Source organism: Prionailurus bengalensis, chromosome D1 (genome assembly GCF_016509475.1).
Source record: "Prionailurus bengalensis isolate Pbe53 chromosome D1, Fcat_Pben_1.1_paternal_pri, whole genome shotgun sequence".
Lineage (NCBI taxonomy): Eukaryota > Metazoa > Chordata > Mammalia > Carnivora > Felidae > Prionailurus > Prionailurus bengalensis.
Window position 1 is genome coordinate 10,808,200 of NC_057346.1, and position 15,858 is coordinate 10,824,057.

The window sequence follows — 15,858 nt, forward strand, 5'->3', positions numbered from 1 at the left end:
GACGATGTTGAGTGAGGGTGATTGATTTGGTTAGATTGTGATGTGTTGTTTAGGGAGAAGACAGAGGCACAGGGAGAATGGAGGAAAAGAGAATGGGGAAAAGAAGTAGAGGGAGGAGCCCCCTCTCCTCACGTGGATGCAGGCTCTGGTGGTGTTGGGGTTCACTCTCCTACAACTGATCAAGAGGGTAGGGATGAGGTCAACCAGCAGGTCCCAAGAGACCTTGGGGGATCAGGGAGTACCTGACTTCCTTCATGAGTCATAGTAATTGTTCTGGGAAGTTCCAGTGGAGAGAGCTTTCTCTATGGAACTTGTTACCATGAAAGATTAATGCATTGAGTGAGGGTCAAGGGGGAGATCAAGTGTACTGAGAAGAGGCTGGCTTGGAGGGGCAGAGGTCTGGGCAATAGCCACTCTCTGCGAGCCAGGAAAGCAGGTGCCTGCAACCAGGGCAGCATGTGCAGAGTAGAGAACCATGGTGGGAAACAGGGAGTCAAGTCTTCCTGGAAGCACTAGCTGATCAAAGGTACGATGCAGCCTCTTCGTCAGGCTGTCCGAGAACCTTTGGGAACTGCTCCAGTCAGGATCCAGCCAGGAGGGAGGATGGGGAGGGAGAGAGAGAACAAATCAACGATGAACAATGATTCCTAAGAAGGGAAGGGGCAGGTGGTTATCAACACCCATTCTCTGTGTGGCTCCAGATCAGGAGTTTTATTAGGGCTATTTCTTCCTCTCCCAACCCATACTTGGGGAACTGTTGTCTGGAGAGAGGCAGCTGACACAAAAGTCTTGCTAGAGGACAGTAAGGGTAAACGAGTGTCCTGTTTCATCCCCACTGTGGGTCTGAAACAGAGGCTGTGTCTTAAGTCACCTGCGGAGGGACTCAGGTTCATGTGGAAGAAAAGAAAATCACCGCAGAGAGATGATGTGAGATCCTGGGAGGGATGAGGGGGGTCCTGGGAACACTTCCATGGGGTGTTTTCAGAATAGCCAGGCACACCTGGCTATACACACTGGGCTGCAGGGACAGCAGAAGGTGGGACCAAATGGTCCCCTCTTGGAGGAGTGAGGTGTCTTCTCGTGTCTCTGCTAGATTCTTAAATCTTCTTGAAAACATCAGCTCCTGGGGTCTTTCTGGTGAGGGAGAGAGAACAATGTCATTTCATAAGGGGGAAACTTTGTTTCCACCGACCTGCTCCTGGGCAATAGTGATGATAGACGACAGTCAAGACCCAGAAGGAGCTGATATTAAACTCAGACCCAGGGAGGCCATGGACCACACTCCAAAGAGAAGATCTGAGGGGTGAGATGATGCACTGAGTGAGGGCAATGATGGAAGTAAAGCAGGAGGGCCGACCCAGATTGGAGATTTGAGGGGCAAGAGTTGAAAAAGAGGGATACCAAAAAACAGAAAAAGCCTTCCCTTGTTCAAGACAGGTTAGAACCATCTGCCAGAAAAGTGCTATAATAAATCTGTATCTGTTATGGCTGCAAATGTGAATGGTGCCCCCTAGAGTTGTGCAGTGCACGACCTGCATAACTGTATATTGCAGCTCTACTCCTTTTGAATATTGTAGGACCTTGTAGAGACGGATTAGTAAACAGGGATTTTAGAATGGTTTTCTCTGTGTGATGTGATATATGTTCCCCTTTACCATCTCCTCAAGAACCTTTAGGGGGAAAAAATTAAACTGCTTTTTCACAGCGTTTGGAGTTAGATTTGTTTTTCTTTTTAATGTGACACTGTATGAAACCAGGCCTTAAGGCTGCAGCAGTATGGCTCAGATATATTTGGCTGACACTCATTTGCGCACACAGTGAACAGGATGTGCACTCCAGGACTGATGACAGCTTGGCCTCAATGTCATAGTAATCAGTCTCCAAAGTCCAAGGTCCCTCTTCCGTCAGGGAGGCAATAGGGCAAGGGGGTGCTTCTGGGTCTGTCTTACAGGATCTCTTATCCACCGTTTCATTGCTGAAACTAAATCATAGGAAACAGAAGTCACAGTGAGGTTTTCAGGCCCACTGGGAAAGCTGGGCCAAGACTGGGCTGCTAATACCAGGATAGAAAATCTGAATTACAGAACCAAAGTGAGTGTGGGGTTGGGGGGTCTTGAAAGCAGAAATGCTGCAAACCTGGTGGGCAGGAAGTACTTGAAGGATTCTGGAGCTGTCTGCTGATGCTTGTGGTGATCTTCTGAACAGTCCCAGCGTGGACACATGTGGGCTGGGTTCCTTTAAAGAGGCTTTGCAGGGACAGACGCACAGAGGAGAGCGGCACGGCTGTGCATGGCCCCCTCACTCCCACTGGGCCTGCCTTGCAGCCACAGAACTCCTTGGAGAAACTTGCAGAACTGCCAGGGCGCCCGGCTGGGGGGGGGGGGGGGCGGGAGGGGGGGGAGGCGGCCGTGCCGGCTGGTTGGAAGTGCTCTGGGAGTGGACATAAGGAGGAAAGGCAGGAGTACTCGAAGCTGGTTGAAAGCATCAGTCTGCTGGAGGCTGTCCCAAGTTGTAGTCCCTGAGGCCCTGCAACCTTTCCCCCTTGGCCTCCTGTTCCCTTGCATGAGGCAAGGAAGAGGGGGGCACTGGGGAAAGGGGTCAGAACTATGAATCTCACCAGCTGGCTAAGCGGGATTATTGTCGCATAATAAATCCAGGGCCAGGCATGTTTATGAGGCTCTCAGAAGCTGCAGGAACAATATCATTTAGAAAACATTTATGCTCACAAGGCGAAGGCAATCCCTCCCTCCCCCACTTTATTTATGAGGCATGCTGGGTAATTAAGTGAGAGCTAGGAAGGGAGGAGGTTGGGAGAAGATCACCCCTAAATAATCCTGCCTGGTAAAGCCACCATCTGGGCTGTTGTGCCAGAGAGATGGTCCCCATATGGCCAGATAGTTTATGAGCAGTGCGTGGATCTGAGGGCTGAGGAAGAAATAGCCGAGAAACGTCAATGGACCCGTACAGGCGTGATCTGAGCTCCTGGAAGGCAGGGATGTTGTCTTATTCATTATTAGATCCCTGGCACCCAGCACAGTGCCTGGCATATGATAGCTGCTGAATGCATATTATTGAATAAATTCACTCACCCATTGATTCAAAACAATTTAATGAGTGTTACCATGTGCCAGATACTGTGCTCTCTAACGCACTGCTTTGTAAAAACGAAAAATAACAGACAAAACCACTGCCTCCATGGAGCTTACAGTCCATCAGAGGAATCAGGAATTGAGGAAATGACTCAAACAATCATTGCACTGTGGTTGATTTGCCTTTCTCCACCAACTATGGCTAAGGAAAAGGGCGGGGAGTGGGGGAAGAATGAAAAATTAGAGGTAATTAGGCATAGTGTCTTGCAAGGCCAAGTTATTACCAGGGAGCTTGAGAACTAGCTCAAGGTCAGAACAAAGGAACATTCTTCTAGCATGAAAAGGTTCAAAAGTTTTGTTGGCAGAAGGGCTGTGACTTGTGTGTAGACCCGGGAAGGCCTCTAGCTGGTTAACCCTCACAGGACTTGATCTCTGACATGTCTGCGTGTTTGCTTGTTTTTATATCTCAGAGTGACCTAGGAAAGGGTAACCAGAGGGGAGAGCCTGTTGTCACCCAGAGTCATCAACTAGGGGCATGTTCCTGTTCCCATCCCCCACCTTACAACTCAAAATTTCCTCCCCCTCATCCCTACCTCACCAGCAACAGAAACTAGTGAGAAACCTGGGACCTGATGATTCTCAGCATCAGGAAGGGCATCGCCACCTGGGGCCTGACGCCACATCACTGCGTGATCTAGTCTTTTGGTTTTCAGGATGGCGCTCCAGTCTTGGTCCGTTGCGCTGACACAGAAGTACTCGAGTATATTTCAAAACATATTTCTCCGTATATAAAGAAGATTTAACTCTCTGAGCACCCATTAAACATGTGAAGTGTGCATCCACAGTGAACTCTGTTTACCTACTCAACAACATGTACTTGGGAGTGCCGGTATGCATCTTAGCACATGTGGAGATGTGTTGGTTCCGTGAGCAAGAACCAGTGAGTAGAACTTGGAGCCTTGTCCTACGTGAGTGACTTGGAGACTGGGGTAGTTTCCTCCGAGATGGCCTTCCTCCCTTTGTGTGTGCACATCCAGAGGTGCAGTCTATACCCCCTCCTCCCTTGGACCTGGCTGGACTCACTGACTTCCTTGAGCAATAGAATGGAACACACATGATGTCAGGGGCTTCAGCTGAGTCAGAGTTGCTTTGCAGCTCTCTGCTGTGCCTCTCTGAATGATCACTTTTGAACCTCCCCTCAAGAGGACCAGTCTTGAAAGCCATGCAGTGAAAAGCCAAAGCCATGTGCAGAGGTCTTGGAGGATGAAACACGCTATGTAGAGACAGAGGCCAGGTTGTCAGGAGGCACCACCCACGGGAGTAAGGAAGCCATCTTAGACATGGGTACTGCCCCACATGATACCCACAAGGTGCAGAATTCCAGAAGTCCCAAGCCATACAATTGCCAGGTTAAGTAAAATGGTTGTTTCAAGTCAGTATGTTTAGGGCAATTTGCTGTGTAGCAATAGAAAACCAGAAAGAGACGCACAAAGTAGGAGGTCCTTTCTTCTAGAGTCCTGACTCCTATGAGCTCTTAGCAAACTCTGAGCAGACTCAGTTCAGCCTGAGACTCCTGTTGAGAAGCGATTTCACCAGAGCCATTCCCAGTTCTGGAAGAACAGGAGCCCAACTCCTCCAACTCATATCCTGCTTGCCCTGGCCATTAATACTCCTGCATGCTCACCCAGAGCCGCCAGTCCCTTGTCTCTGTAACCAGCATGCTCGAAGCTCCAGACCTGGCTGTCCTGGCCCTTGGGTGACTCTAGCCTTTGGTGCTGGAGTGAGCCCTGGAGGAGGCACTGGGGTCCTGCGAGTATAGGATGCCTGGCTCAGTGCCACATAGAAGGAGACATCTGTGTAGGCAGACCGGAGCAACAGGCTGATGGGCCATCATAGCAGGCAGCGGCCGGGAAAGGTAGGGGGCACCTAAAATCGCCCAGTAAGTATGGCTTCAGAGAAAAGTGTTTTATGCCATTAAGTAATACCAAATTGGGCTTTATGAGTGAAGTAGAGTCTATCTTTAAGACTTAAAAAAGACATTTACTGCCAATTTCTGCTTAGTGCTTTACTTATGCTATTAAGCTTCCATTTCATGCACAAATGAATTATGCAGAGAGCTCTGTGGCTTAGTTTCAGCAGGCAAACAGTGGCCGGGCTAGTGCCTTCCTATTACCGTGGTGTCAGTGAACAAAAGGGTGTTGGATGCGGTTCTGGCAGATTAACAAATTAGCTGTGCCGCTATTATCTAACATGGTGCCACACTGTCACGGAGACTCTAAAACTCCAGGATTGAGAGGTAGAGGGAGGAAGCCACCCCCGGCTTCCCTGGCTCCTCAGCAAGTTCCCAGGGACTGTGTTGTTTCTAAGGTGTGCAAGAAGCAGACAGGCGGGGTCCCTCTTTCAGAAGCATCCTCCACCGTCAGTTTCACGGTGTCTGAGTAGCAGCCCATCAACTCCAAGTAGGAAGATACCACCAGAATCTCTGATTCCTTAAAGAACCACTTCAAAGCATGTCCCTGAATCTGGGGGCACCTGTGTCCCCTTCTCTGCTACTAGGGGTACTTTCACAATTATAAATCTAGACCTTCCATTTCCCTCAGCTTCCCTGAGCTTGTCCTCAGCATTCAAGTAATATTGCAGGATGGAGAAGCTGTTCAGTCTTTCACCCATCTTATTCAACAGTTCCCCCGGATACCTCTTTATCTTAGGAGCTCACACCTTAGGAGAAGGTAGCTTTCTGATCCAGTTTCAGTGGCTCCAAGTATCTCCCTCTCTGGGCCTGCCACACCATCTGAGATTCTATCATTTGAGAATTAGCGCTCTCAGTGAAAGTATTGCATCTCCAGGAATCTTCTGTGAAATTGTAAATAACCCCAACTGTGGTACCATGGGAAGCCTTATTAGCCATGTTCCAGTCCTTCTCATCAGCTGGGGCTCCCACTTGCCCACAGCCCCATAGAACATCTCACTCATGTATTTCCCTGATTCACAGCATTCAAGCTGCTCTCTCAACCTTTACCAGCTTTGTTTTCTGCTTCCCAGACTGTACCGAATACTCCTGGCTTCTGATCTCATGACACTCTTTCCCTATTCTCGGCTTTACCTCACATCTCTGATTCACCCTTTGCCTTCTTTGTCAACCACAGTTCGGAATTTTGTCCCAGGTGCTCCGTTCTAGGCCAGCTGGTTACCTGGGAACGTGCACTCCTGAATGTTTCCACATTTGCCAGGCCCTTCACAGAGCAGGAGAGCCAAGGCCTAAGGATTAACCAGTGGGGCTCTGAGGGGAGAGTGGAGGACTGTGGGAAGGGCCCTGCTGAGCAAGGAGCCCTACCAGGCAGAGCTTTGGGGGCTGTTTAAGGGGTCTGAGCACTAAGCCCTGGGTGGGCTAGGCTGGGAGAGAAACTAAGGTGGAGAACTCAGAGGCAATCTCCCCCTCTCTGTGGAAATGCTGGCAAGCAGCCCATTTTATTATTATCCTGGCTCACAGCCCATGGTTCCTGTTTATGTGTGAATCCCAGGACAGTCACTGAATTAGAGAGGGCTATAGCTGGAAGGCACATTTTTCTTGCAAGGCCAGAGAGGTAAAGGGCTGTGACCAAGATCACAGAGCCATCATTGAGTGGCAGAGCTGGATTCTGTCATCATTGCCCCCCTGCTTGTTCTCCAGCTGCTTGCCTCCTAGGACAGCATCACTTCCAGGGAGTAATCCATGCAGACAGGAGTCCACAATGGCTCTGAGACACAACAGGGACTGCACAGGACAGTAACTTGGGCTGCCTACCCAGACCACATCCAGATGGCAGAAGGAACTGGACGTTGCCAATGGCTACAAACCAGTTTACCTAACAGTGGGGATGGGGACAGTTCCTTTCTTCTCTGTGTGACTTCTGTCTTGCTCAGAACAATTCATGAAGCATTTCCAGCTAGGCAAGCCCTGGGAATCTGAGTTAGATTACGGGCATTTATCCATCTACCTAGTAAACATTTTGGGGGCATTAACAGTATGCCTGGCTCTATACTAGATATTGAGGATCCAACAGTGACCAAGACAGGAAAGGAGCCTGCCCTCAAAGACTGTGAAGTCTAATGACGGATTTAGGAAAATCAGATATTATGCAGATGAACTAGTGCTAGGATATGGAGAAGTTGAGAGTGTTAGATATGAGAAGCTGACCCATACCATTTATTGTCCAAACCAAGATACTCAGGAGAATGTGCTATTAATGATTATGTGAGGGCTGCATGTTCAAACTGGTAACATTCTGGGCAAACTGGGACATCTGGCCACCCTAGTTACAGAAATAGGATTTTAAAAACAATAAGACAAGAGGAGATGAGGGAAGGCTTCCTAGAAGAGGGGACCTACATGCTAACTTGAAATAACTTCACTACAATGAGGATTGCCGTAATACATATTGATAAGGAAATTGTCAGTATGTATCATAGATTCAGAATCTAGATTTTTTCATTTCATCCACTGGACATGAAATTGCTTTTAATTTATCCAACATCATCCCCTCTCCCAGGACATCCCCTGCCTGCAATCAGATGATCTCTCAATAAGCCTTCCCCACATCCTTCCTCAGGAAGCAGAGTTATTTCCAGAGAGAACCAGCACAAGCCCCAATTGCAGGGTGACTAGAATCTCCTTTTATCAAAGACCAGAAGTGGTCAGAACAAAACCTCTTTTCCAAGTACCAGACACTGTCAATTGCTCACCGAGGTTTCTTAGCCTTGGCTGAATCAATACTTGTCTATATTTTTTTTTTTCTAACATGACTTGTCACCTTTCTTTTTCTTTTCTTTCTTGTCTAGCTTTTATGTTTATTGTGCTCAAAAAATTTCCCAAATGTTTTTCCTACTATTATCCCCTGTCGCTCATGTTCTGACCCATTGTCAGGTTAACATTCTCCAAACCCACACTGGCATCCTTCATCCATGCGACATTCTCATCCATAGCAAAACAAGAAGAAAACGGAAATACCAATGAGGAGAAAAGGGTCCATTTGCTGAAGTGACCTGGTAGGTTTCAAACAGAATTACTGATCAGTGAAGCTCTCCTGGAAGAGGCATAACTGGCTAGGGAGCTGGTGGTCACAGCTATGTGGTAACGAAGAACTGAAATGAGAGTCCTCTCAGATGCCACAGTGGTTAGTATCTGGTGGAGAAAGCCAGAGGCTTTCTGGTGGAGGTGGGTGATGAGGGGATAATTACAGCAGCCAAGAGCGCTCCTTGCCGTGTGTAAACTTAGCCAGAGCCATGATGCCTCATCCCTCCAGACTTGTTTGATTTGGGAGTTCTAGGATGTTGGTAAGAGTCAGAAATAAGCAATCTTAACCCATGTAACTGTCTCACCAAACCTAAGACAATTTTAAATTTCCTGTGTATAGTTAGTCTTGCCCCGACAGTTAGTTTTATAAATAAGTGAAGTAGAGCCTCACAGCATTTCATGGTAAACTCTTTCGCACAATTGAAATGAAGAACACATAAACAGTAAAGTGTTGGTAAAGTAGAATTTGCTATAAGGGGCAGCTTTTTAATTCAACCACTGCAGATAGGGGTGGGGCAGATGGGATGGTGGGGGGAGACAATAGAACTGATTGAAGGGGAGAGAGAAAACATGGAGGAAGGGGCTTTTGAATACACGGGACATCTTTGACGTACGTCATTAAACTCAGAAGGTGGACAGAGCCCAAGCCAAGCCTTAGGGAGACCCTGAAAGCCCCCCCCCCCCCCAAAGAGGACATTGTAAGCAAAAAAGTTTTTCAGAGGCCTTTAATTTCGGAGCTGTCTGTTCTAGGAGCCTGCGGTGTGGAGGTCTGTGTACTAACAATTAGGGATGGAAATTGAAGGTGAAAGAGGAAAGTGATATGATTGATGGATTCTATTTGGCCAGAGCAGTTATCTTATATGTATTCAATACTGAGCAGCTGCAGACAGACTCTGGGAAATCCCCACGCTCTGCCATCATCCTAATGCCCGAAAGAGGCCTTTCTGGTGGATGCTAGACTGAGGTACAGAGAACATGATGGGGCAACAGACTCAGAATCAGGGGAAGGGGAAGAGATCAGGACAGGTCAGGGATAGTCCCTACCTCTTCTCTCCCCACACCCCCATCCTTAGAGCGATTAGTCATTAACACCAGCCCTATGGGGCCATTGTATCTGAATATTCTCTGTAATTGGCTCTGTTGAAGCTCTGTGTGCACAGTTTCTATTCAAATGTAAGAGTTCAGTTCTTCTTAACTATTCCCTTTGAGTGTCCTAATAAAAGTACCTTTTACCAAGTATGAAGAAAAGGTATCCCCAATGAAATAAGTCAGGGTTTTAGTCCACTTGCAGGGTAGTGTCCAAATAGTAACTACTCCCATGAGAAGAGGCCACCCCTTACAGATCTGCCCTGTCATTTGTGACAAATGCAATTTACCATTGGTTCTGTGTCGAAAGCTCTGACACTTTTTAAATTAGCTGCACAAAGAAGGATTAAGATGAGGAGGCACTGGCAGGGCCATGACACCACCAGGGGGAGGGGTCACTATCAGCATGAACCCCTGAGGCTGGGTGTCCCCAGCCAGCAAGGAGATTCAGCAGGAACCGGCTGCCAGGTCCCTAAGCCGTCATCTGTGTCAAACAACCGGGGTCAAATGGGGTGATTGTGGCCTGAAATATGAAGGATTTAAACAATTGAGACCATCATTTCTAGTTTATTACCCAGACTTGTGTTGTGTGTGGAAGGGTTGATGGCTTTGGTTTATGAGAGCCAATGAAAGCATGACAGATTCCTGGAGGCCCTGAGAACTCATTCTCATGTCTTCCTCCCACCACCTATCCATTCTCTCTCCCTCCCTCTCCCTCTCCCTCTCCCTCTCCCTCTCTCTCTCTCTCTCTCTCTCTCTCTCTCTCTCTATCTCTATCTCTCTGCTCCCCACACTCTACCCCCATCACCCCCCACACAAAACACAAGTATTCTTTCCCTTGCCATAACAATTGGGCCATTATGGGCTAGAAAACAGGTGTGTTCAAAACAAACATAGAGCAAAATCAGGGGGAGAATTTCTAAAGCTTGGGAGTCCTCTGACTCCTTGAGTCATCTGTAGCATGTCAGAGCCAAGAGAATCCTTGGAAACCATCTAGTTGGGCAGTTTCTTTTTACAGCTGAGGAAGCTAAGATCCAAAGATGAACATTAGCAACATAGGCCGTCTGTGACTTCCCAGTTCTCCTTGTCAAAAAAATTTGATCTCACCCACAGCCTACCTAAACCCCTCCATCTCCAGTCTAAAGCCATACTCAGGATGTCATTCTTCATACCTGTGCCCTTCACATGCCTGAAGACTATGGTTCCCACCTGCTTTACTCTTTCCAGGCCTAGCCATGCTTTCCCTTGAAGGACAAGGAGAAAGGGCAAGAGCTGTCACAGATCAGACGGTTGACTTCCCGGCTGCCTCACTAAAGATCATCTGGCCCTTAATGTCCCTGATGAGGGAAACTGAAATCCCAAGTGGTAGCATGATCTGAATAGAATTTCACAGCCACCAAAAAAAAAAAAAAAAAAAAAAAAGAAAGAAAAACAGGTGGAAACCAGGCCTCCTCATTCCTGAACCTTGATCCTTGGTCTTTGATCCTTGATCTTTCTACTCCAGGGTCCCTGCTCCACTGTCTGCCACAACCTCAGCTCCAGCCCGGTCTCCATTTTAGCCTAATAGCAATGAAACCAGAGCTCCTGGCTTCTATCCACAGTGGTTGATGAGGGAAGAAAAGGGATTGGAGGGTACATGAACAGGCAGCACTGAGCCCCAACCCAAATCTCCCTCCCTCTGCTTAACACAAACCCAAGCCAGCAGAGGAAAGCCATAGTGAGGTCACTGCATTCCTGGTGGATAAAGACCATCTTTGTCCACTCCTGCCAGGCCTCTGGCTCCAGGCTGACTCAGGCTGGCAGGCTCCAGCTGAACATTCTCTCCCTGCTGAGAAATGAGCATTCTCAGAATCTCAGGACACACACAACCGTGGAAAAAGTAAGTGCATGCAGATACACAGAGACATGCACACACGCGCGCACACACATGCACACACACATACACATCCCTCGCCAGTAGGAGCAAATACTGAAGAATAAACATACCTGACATAAAGCCCAACTCTGTCTCCAGAAGAAAAAGATTCCAAAAGGGCTTGAATTCACCAGAATCAGTGTTCCAGGGTTTGCTAATCTCTAATCTCCTCAATTTCCTCCTGTGGAAAATGGGAATAACAATACCTAACCTTGGATGATTGTTGTGAGAATTGGAGAAAAATATAAAACCCCTGATTTAGCGTCTGCATCGATAAAGTGTAGTTTTTGCTATGCTAACCATTTACTGATCACTGTCAGCTCTCCTTTCTCCTTTCTTGGATTATTTTATTCCTATCCAGAGACATGGGCACATTTCACTCCAGAACACCACTGACCAACCCGATGAGATAGGATCCCATCCAGAGGCATGTGACCTAATATGGGCAGGGAGGGGCACGCTCTTCTCGACAAAGCTAGAAATGGGGTCAAGAGAGAAATTAAACTTCCCACGGGGCCAGGACCATAGCATGCAAACATAAATGCCCAGGGTTAGGGCAACCATGGTGTACAGTATTTACGGGGAGCATAAGAACCAGGTCTGCAGGTCTGAGCCTTAGGGGGGCAAGCAGAGAGATACAGAGGTGGAAGAGAGTGCCAGCAGCACCCAGCCCCTTCCTGGGACCCAGCTATATTCCTTTCTCTGGCTGCCAGAAGCAACCCCTCAGTCTAACATTTCCCTTGTTTCCTTAAGGAAACAAGGTTTCTGTTACTTGCAACCAGTTAGTCCTCATCAGAAAATGATTGATGATCATTATATGCACATAAAGATAGATTTTATCTTTGACTTCTCTTTCCTCAAAGCTCCTTAAGAATGTGGCATTAAACGGATAGTGATGGGGTGACTGGGTGGCTCAGTCAGTTAAGGTCTAACCAGTTCAGGTCATGATCTCACAGTATGTGAGTTTTCAGGCCATGCTGACAGCTCAGAGCCTGCTTCAGATTCTGTGTCTCCCTCTGTCTCTCTGCCCCTCCCCTGCTCATGCTTGCGCGCGCGCGCGCGCTCTCTCTCTCTCTCTCTCTCTCTCTCAAAAATAAATTAAAAAAAAACATTAAAAAAAAGGATAGTGATACACATGACCCCGGAGTAATGGGCAAACCATTGCCTAGGCCACTGTCCTCAAATATGAGGAAGAAGGTTGGTTGGGAGTGAGATAGACACCTGTCTCCTTCTCCTCTCTATACCTAAGTCTTTTTTGGAACATAACTGACTCACTGGGAAGTACATAGTCCTTTAGGGTCTGTTATTTACCTTGGGCCTTTTTACAATAGCTTATTGTAAATAGCTTATTACAAATAGCCTTTTTGAGGCTCAGAAACATTAAAATAATATTATTGTGAACAGTTGTATGTAGAGCACCAGACACAAAGTTGAGGACTCAGTGATCAGTAGCTACTACTATTAAGCACCTCCCTTGGTAACTAGCATCCACAGACCTTCCCAGGAGACCTCCCTGGATTTCTTTTAATACTTCCCACCCTTGGATATAGCAAAGAGGCTCTTGTTAAACAGAAGAGTATGGGACCTTTCTTTACCATGACTGGTATATCACCCTTGTAGACTGAAAGTTTGGGAAAAGATTCTCCAACCTTCAGAGGCCCCTACTGGCTCTGCCTAAACCACCCTTGGCCAGTTCTCTCCTCCGTCTTGGGGCAACCACATTTACTGGCAGTTGACATTTTACCAGGTACTCTAGGAAGATATAAAAACAAAAGTAGGACACATTGTCCCTCCTACCTTCAAGAAGCTTATAATAAATGATATTTTTTGTAAAGCAACAGAAGCACAATTTAATGCAGTGGAAATGAAATGTCTGGATGCCATGATGGTGCTGAGAAGGGGGGTGAGTGAATTAACCAAGGTTTGAAGACAAGGGATTGAAGAGCTGGAGATGATGCCAGGGCAAAAAACAGAAGTTCAGAACTTGTAAATTAGTTGTGCAAGAGAGAACACATTGAAGCAACAAGAAGCTTGGCACAGAGAGAAGGTGTGTAGGCTGGTGATACAGGTTTTCGAGTCACCTGAGTATTAGAACCTTGTGAAGAAATGAGCTTGTAGTATAGTGGTTTGCAAACTTGCCTGCATTTTGGAACCACCTGGGAGGTTTAAAAATATTGAAGCATGCCCGGTCCCCCTCCCAGAGAATCTGGTTTCATTGTTCCAGAGCACTGCCTGGGAGTCAGGATCTTTAAAAGCTCCCCACATGATTCTAATATGCAGTCAAGTTTGGGAACCACTGCCCTACGGGGTGACAAGTGTGGGAACCACTGCCCTAGGGTGACAAGTTTGGGAACCACTTCCCTACAGGGTGAGGCTAAGCAGGACTAGAGCAGGCAGCTGTTGTGCATTTTCTCTGTTGATGAAGATGAGCTGGGTATGAACAGTTGAGAGGTTTGGGGTCAAGGACGAAGGAGATACTCTGCTAAGTGACCCATCCGCACTCTTGCCTAGAGTCTGATTTCACTTCTATGAGTGACCTAAGCTCAGGCAGCCTTCCATCACCTCTGTCAGCATGTTGCTCAGACCCCCCAGGCTGACGCTCACCCAGTCAGTGCCTCAAGGAAAGTTTCCAGTGCCTGTGGCCTGATAGACCATTCATTGTGAGAAAAGGGAGGTCAAGCCCAGCTGAGTGGGCGGTACGAGCCTCTGCTGGCTCTCAACACAAAGAGAGTGTTGGTAACTGCACATTTCTGCAAAGTCCTGCTTGCACTTTTTCCTCATGGATGCTGTTCCCACTGACCAGTATCTTGGCACATGGCAGGAGATGGGGGCGGGCAAGAAGCAGCAGCAATGAGAGTAATTTCAAGCCCAAGGGAGCTCTGCAAATCTGTCTAACTCATTCCAAAGTTTGATGAGCAAACACAGTGAGCTATAATCCTTGTACTTTGAGTCTACATTTAGACTTGAGTTAATCTGTACTCAGCACCAGCTACGTGTGAGGCACTCTGTGCTACAGTAAACTGAGGCCGGGGAGGTATAAAGAGCCCCCTGCACTGTGGAAGATACAGTTTGAAGAGGCTGATGGGTTCATGACTAGCCTGCATGTGCACACACACACTTAACTGCAAGCCCTGCACCCATTTTATGACACATGGCGACATGGCCCGGTCACACTCTCTTGGACAGAGCTGACTGGATAAAGATTGAGCCCTGATCCAAACTGAGCCTATCAGAGGCTCTCCCTACAAATTAGTAAGGAGAGCTTGCTTTCTCTGTGTGGCTGGACAGGTGACTTGGGAATTGCAAGTGGCCATGTTTCCTGCTGGAGGACCAAGAAACAGAGAAAGATGAACTCACAGAATAACCAGGCATAACCATCTCCCATTTGGCATCAGCACCCACCTGAGGCCCAGATACATCTCTGCCCTTGGGTTCTACAGAGATTTGTATAACCTTCCCTAAAATACTAATTTACCCTTTAAAAAGCTAAGCTGCCTTGAGTTTATTTCTGTTATTTGGAAATAATCATAATAAAAACTTACACTTATATATTATGTACTATGTGTTAAACACTGTTCTAAGTACTCTACATATAATAACTCACTTAATTTTCATAATGCCCTTCTGAGTTAGGTACTGGTATGATCTCCAGGTTTTGGATGAGGAAAGTGAGGCACAGAGAGACTGGGTTGCCTCAGATTATGCAGGCCAAATTACATAAAATGGATTCATAGTCCTGATTGATTTACAACCCTCCTATGCAAACTTCAAGAGACAAGACACTCGGGTCAAAGTTAATATCAACACGAGACGCTGGACAAAGTGAATGGCTAGCCACAGTTTAGAAAGAGCACCAGCAGCCAGAGTGGGCCAGACAAGCTTCCTGGATGGGCAGACTCACATGGAAAGCCCTTCCCCATGGTAGAACAACTGGTCATCTGAGTGGAGCTGGAAGTGAACCTGGCAGGGGCAAGAGCAGCGAAGAGCCTGTCCTGATTGGCCTGGCAACCATTAGCAGGTCCTGAGATGGATGCCACTGAGGATGTCAGGTGTGGTGGAGACCCAGAGGCTTAGAGCTGGGAGATGCTCTATGAGGTGGCATTCAGGGTTGTCCTTCTCTGCTGGAAGAGCCGATGGAGGCAGGCAGCCTGGTAGGAGGCTCTGCAGCCTCTCCAGTGAGAGGCCATGACGTGCCCGGACGTGGGGGCAGCAGGAATGGAACAGACCCCAATCCCTTGTTCAGTTTAATTTCCAGACATGCTCTGGTTTGCCTCAGAGCCTCCAAGACCATACTTTTGTTTCTTCCCTCTTTCTACCTAAAGCACCTGCAGTCCAAAGTAGGGTACTCTCTCCTTCGGTCAGCCAGTCATCTGGTCATGAGGATGGAACTGGAGCGTGGTACTGGACTGAGTTCCAGTTACAAAGGCAAGAGGGGGCAGGCCCCACTCCGGGCAAGCCAGCCTGCCTGCAGGTTCTGAACTACACCCAGATTGCATGGCCGTGTTCCCAGCCTGCTTTCAAAAAAATACTCAATCTGAGAAATACAGAAAGGAACAAAAACCCATGATACTTCAAAACCTCTCTCTGTGCTGTTTGCATAATGTGAACCTTCACGTGCTCAAGAGGCAAAAGATAGGGGGGAAAGAAAAGATCCATGACTGAGCCTAAAGCATTAAAGTAAAAAATGGATTTCAATAAAACATGATATAAAAACA